This window comes from Octopus bimaculoides, chromosome 10 (genome assembly GCF_046866305.1).
Source record: "Octopus bimaculoides isolate indiv1 chromosome 10, ASM4686630v1, whole genome shotgun sequence".
NCBI lineage: Eukaryota > Metazoa > Mollusca > Cephalopoda > Octopoda > Octopodidae > Octopus > Octopus bimaculoides.
The window spans coordinates 6,342,660-6,348,512 of NC_142937.1; the positions used below are offsets into that span (position 1 = coordinate 6,342,660).

General features: G+C 39.7%; 1 protein-coding gene across 1 annotated transcript in view; it reads left to right on the forward strand.

Moving 5' to 3' along the window:
* The first annotated feature begins 954 nt into the window (after positions 1 to 954).
* LOC106882330 (synapse-associated protein 1) overlaps positions 955 to 5,853 on the forward strand; it is a 56,438-nt gene continuing 51,539 nt past the window's right edge. Inside the window, exon 1 of the mRNA XM_052971019.2 lies at positions 955 to 1,083. The gene's annotated coding sequence lies outside the window, so the exon portion shown is untranslated. The remainder of the gene's footprint in view (positions 1,084 to 5,853) is intronic.

Below are 5,853 nucleotides of genomic sequence, written 5' to 3' on the forward strand. Positions count from 1 at the left end.
TAATAATCAGGACACCAAGTTAGGGTTGAGATTAGCATATCACTGTATATATCGTATATTGACACACTTGCTTATATCAACACGTACATGGACATGCCCTAACACTTACACGCGCATGGACAAATCAACATACACATTCATATAAGTATACAGGATTTATTTTTTAAAGCCTATCAGTCTTATTTGCTGAACTGCTAAGTTATTGGGATGTAACACACCAACACCAGTTATCAAGTGGTGATGGAGGGAGCAAACACAGACACAAAGACACACAAACATATACAATGAGTTTCCATCTACCAAATCCACCCACAAGGCTTTTGTTGGCCTGAGGCTCTAGTAGGTGGGATTGAACCTGGAACCATGCGGTTGGGAAGCAAGCTTCTTACCACACAGCCATGCCTGCACCTGCGCATACATTTATAAAGTGAAATTCTTTTCTGCCCTCTCCACATATAAATAAAAATTCAAAAGAGAGTTTGCATTTATGTAGTTCTTTCTATACCATGGTATGTAACTCTTTCTATACCATCTTAATTTTATTAAAAATGGTAATTTGTTCTCTCTCCCACCCCTTATACTTCATTTCTCATAAGCACACTCATCAATAGGAAACACTCTCTTAAAAGACTAATTTAATATTATTTTATTCAATAAGACAGCAAGCTGGCAGAACTATTAGCATGTTGGGCAAAATGTTTAATGACATTTTGTCCATCACTTTGTTCTGAGTTTAAATTATGCTGAGGTCAACTTTGTCTTTCATCCAATTGAGGTTGATAAAGTAAGTAATGATTGAGCACTGGATTCAATGTAATCAACTTATCCCCTCCCACCAAATTGTTGACCTTTTACCCTAATTTGAAACCAGTGTAATTTCATTCAGTGTTTTATATTTCGTATTTTCCTTTAATATATATGTTTCTGTTTTTTGCACCAATGACTAAAAACAACCCCACTTGGTATTGGTTTAAGTAGCTACCTTCTATTTTCTCTACAGGTTATTTATTCAGTGTTGGAAAATTTGCTAGTAAGACAGTTGCTGATACTGCCAAACAATTTAAGACAACAGTCGAAGAAAAGGTAAGCAGGACTTTTCAGACAATTGCTAACAAAAACGTCCAGAAATTTTAATTTATTGAAAGCTATGTGATAAATTCTGATTTTTTAGCTTAGCTTGATTTATGCTGTCTTCTATTTAAATATACATATCATTTCTCACTTCTCCTTTCTAGCATTCCTTCGTACATTTTATCTCAAATATCATTTATGTTTAAGATGTCTCAATAAACTTATCACTTCAGAGCAGAACTAAACATTTTGTTCCCAAGTAATTCAAGACATTTCTTATTTCTTATTTCTTTATTGCTCACAAGGGGCTAAACTTAGAGGGGACAAACAAGGACAGACAAAGGGATTAAGTCGATTACATCGACCCCAGTGTGTAACTGGTACTTAATTTATCGACCCCGAAAGGATGAAAAGCAAAGTCGACCTCGGCAGAATTTGAACTCAGTATGTAATGGCAGACAAAATACTGCTAAGCATTTCGCCCGGCGTGCTAACGTTTCTGCCAGCTCACCGCCTTGTTCAACACATTTCTTCTAAGCTAATGTTTTTGGGAGCTTTTATTTCAACACTGCAAATGAAGTAAACTGATATCAGATCAAGTACTATAGAACAGTTTTTGTGTGTGTGTGTGTGTGTTGTTGTTGTTGTTTTATTTTGGTGGTGGTGGTGGTGGTGGGATAAGGAGAGGGTGGAGCTAATAAAAATCAATGTTAGTATGCAGTGAAGACATTGTCACCATCATTTGACATCCTCTGTCCCATGATCACATGGGGCAGACAATATGTGGGGATGGTTTTTCCACAAACAGATGCCCTTCCAGTCACTGTTTCCAAGATAGTATTTCCCCATGACTAGACATGTTCTCACAGATGGCACCACCATTTGGGCTGATGTCAAGGCAATCCCTAAAAGAATTGGGTTTTGGCAGCTCAACACAACTCCATTGTTCCAAGACTGCCTGTCATCAACCACATGATGAGCCACAGAGGATGCCTTGGAGCAAAATGTGTGGGCATTGGTTTTGTGAAACATCATCCACCCTAATAAAAACATGCGAACAGCCCATCTGGACCCTGTATGATGCTCTCCACTGCTTCTTCAAGTCCAATGGCAATGTACCCACAGGCATCAGGAGCAGGCTTGGTATGCTGGAAGCTTCCAGCTTGTGAACACACATTGGTGATGTGCACATGATTGTTATTTTCTCTGTGAAGTAGCAGTAACATAGGATTTTGGCAGCTGTGTACATGTCAAGGCTGGCCTATTTAGGAGCACTGCAGCCCTTTCTGTGCAGGAAAACCCCTAGAAATGGTGGGGTAAATATTGGACACTGCTCTCTGGTTTACCATGACTAGTGGAATCCCATCTTAGCAGTAGAAAAATTTGATCCTATGCTCTGACTTTGGGAGCATGGAACATGAGAAATTTGACGGACATACAAACTACCTCCTAATCTGAAAGGCGTACTGTGCTTGTCTCCCAAAAACTTGCCCTCTCCCACATTAACATAACTACTCTGAGCAAAACTCATTTGTCTGGTGATGGCAGTGTGAAGGTAGTTGGCTACATGTTCTTTTGGAGAGGAAAGGATGCTAGTGAACCTTGCATCCATGGTGTCAGACTTGCCATCAAAACTCAGCTGGTCAAGAAACACAACCTGACCCCAACATCAACAAGCGAACATCTGATGTCCATCCAAATCCCACTACCCAAGAAGACCTTACACTGCTCTCAATGTGTACTCTAACTCTAGACCCAGATGATGAAATTAAAAATGCTTTCTATGACTCTCTCAATGCTACCATTCAAGCTGTTCCGCATAATGATGAACTGAACATGCTTGGTGACTTCAACGCCCAAGCCAGTCACAATCACAATCTCTGGTAAGGCATCCTTGGCAAACAGAGGATTGAAAACTGCAATACCAATGGATTCCTCTTCCTCAGACTCTGTGTGGAAAAGGACCTGATAGTATGAACCCCATCTTCCATCTTCCGACCCACCACAAAACAATCTGGCAACATCTGAGGTTAAAACACTGGTATATTCTGGATTATGTATTGACAAGGATCAGAGACAAGAGGAACATGAGGATCACCAGATCTCTGCCAGGCGTTGATGATAGCTGGGCTGATCACCGACTTGTGATCTCTTGTCTCAACTTGTCTCAACATCCACCCTCTCGGTATCCCAATACTCAAAAGTGCAAACCGAGCTATGACTGTCACAAACTGAAGGACTCAGTAACATCCCAAGCCTTCGAAGAAGTAGTTAACCAACATCTGAGGGAAAGATAGAATGGGAATCCTTCACTAAATGATTGGAACACTGTGTGATGCTGTAACACCTGCTGCAGACAAGGTCATCAGCTACTCAAAGCACCAGAAGCAAGACTGGTTTGCTGAAAATTGTGAAGAGGTTGAACATCTGATCAAAAGGAAAGAGCAGCACATATTGCTTTTGAAAACCATCTGACAAGAAGGAATAAGAATCGCAGATGTGTCAAAGGCGCTTCAGAGAAATCCAGAACTCCTGGTGGCAAACAAAGGCTGCTGAACTCCAGAGCTACACAAACCAAAGAGATGTGTTGCTTTTATCCAGAGACCAAGGAGATATTTCGCCCCATCAGATTGTCTATTGGTGCCTTGAAAATTGCTGACAGCCAAACCCTCACCAAAGAAAAAGAGATCATGCATCGTTGCAGAGATCATTTTCATCTTCTGAACATCCATTCTCAAACCCCAAAAGAACTTTTGAGAAACACTCTGCAGTGACATGTCAAACTATGGATGACCCGTCATTATTCCAGGAATTCACGAAAGCCAACGAGCAAATGAAACCTGGAAAAGCTCCCAGTCCGGACAACATGCCCTTGGAGCTTTTCACATGTGGTGGGTATGGATTGAGAACCAAGCTGTTCCACCTGATACTGTGAATATGGGACACCAAGACCATTCCAGATGACTCCAAAATGCAAGCACCATTACCGTCTTCAAGAAAGAAGATTGGTCAGTATGCAACAACTACTGTGATATCTCTCTGCTCAGTATTGCCGGCAACATTTTCACCAGAATTCTTCTGGATCATCTGCTGGTTGTTGTGGAAGAAGTACTCACAGAATCTCAATGTGGCTTTCGGTGGTCATCAGGAATGGTTGACATGATCTCCTGTGTAAGGCAACTCCAAGAAAAGGCTTGTGAACAGCAGCAACCATTCTTCTTCATCTTCTCTGATCTTTGCAAAGCCTTCATCAAGGTTCCCCAACCAGCAATGCAATCTCTACTCTGTTGATTTAGCTGCCCTGATGGATGACTTTGTTTTACTAAAATGGCTTCTCTGGTGGTTTTTAAGTGTGGAATGCAAAAACAATTGGCCAAAATTGTCACAGAGGCGGGGGTGGTGAAAAAAATGAGAAATTTTCAGAGACTTATTTCATAAAAAGATGCCCTCCATCATTTCTAATGCCATGGTGAAAAAAAAAAAAACTGGAAAAATCCCTGTCAAAATGGAAAAAATTCAATTTATGTGGGCATCCTGATCTAAAACTCAGCCCTATTAAAATAAATTATCTTTTACATACTACAGTTCTATATTTAAGAGATGAGAAATTATGCACATTATTTACATTTGACAGATATTTGTCCTCATCTTGTTTGTTGTTAACACGTTTCGGCTGATATACCCTCCAGCCTTCATCAGGTGTCTTGGGGAAATTTTGAACCTGAATTCTCATTCCTAAGGCATTTTTTGATGTTATTATTATTATTAAGGTCACTGCCTGGAATTGAACTCAGCATCTTGGGGTTAGTAGCCCATGCTCTTAACTATGCCATATGCCTATGGGCATATGGCATAGTGGTTAAAAGTGCGGTCTACTAACCCCAAAATTCCAAGTTCGATTCCAGGCAATGACCTGAATAATAATAATAATAATAATAATAATAATAATAACAACATCGAAAAATACTTTAGGAATGAGAATCCAGATTCGAAATTTCCCCAAGACACCTGTTGAAGGCTGGAGGGTATATCAGCCAAAACATTGTGTTAACAACAAACAAGATGAGGACAAATATCTGTCAAATGTAAATAAATTTTACATACCAGTTGTAAATCACTTTGTCTACTTAATGAAATTCCTTGCACACATGCATACTCACACACTGACAAACATACACTCTCTCAGCATGAGCAATATACTTTTATAGTTAAAAAGCTCTTAATGCTGTAAGAAGAGCGCAATGTATATACACTAACAGGGGAGGTAACCACCCCATGACTTTCTCTAGAACCACTAGATTAGACTAGTTTTACCTATTTTGTAGGCATTGTCAGTAGTGACTACTTAAATGGTCAATGGTCTGGTTAATTCCATATTATACATATACATGCCAGTATACATAATTTTACCATAAAAATTTATGGCTGATTTAGTGAAATGCTAATACATATACTAAAAACTGATATAAACAGCGAGGTGCAATGTAATACCATAAAGGAAAAATTTAGTTGTCACTAAATGTGACTGAGGGTGCCAAAGTTACCGACATTGTTCGAAATAAGAGTTAAAAGATCCTAATGCTGAAAGAAGAGTGCAATATATATATATGTATGTGTTTAAGTGTGTGTGTGTATAGGAGGAATTTCAAGCATGTTTCGTGGTCTGCTACCACAACAGCTCCTTTATAGGATCCAGTTAGCTCAAGACATCATCAGGAGGAACCATGTCCGGTTTCGGCCCCTACTCCTCTACCGTTTTGACGTGGCAGGGCCCCCCCTTTC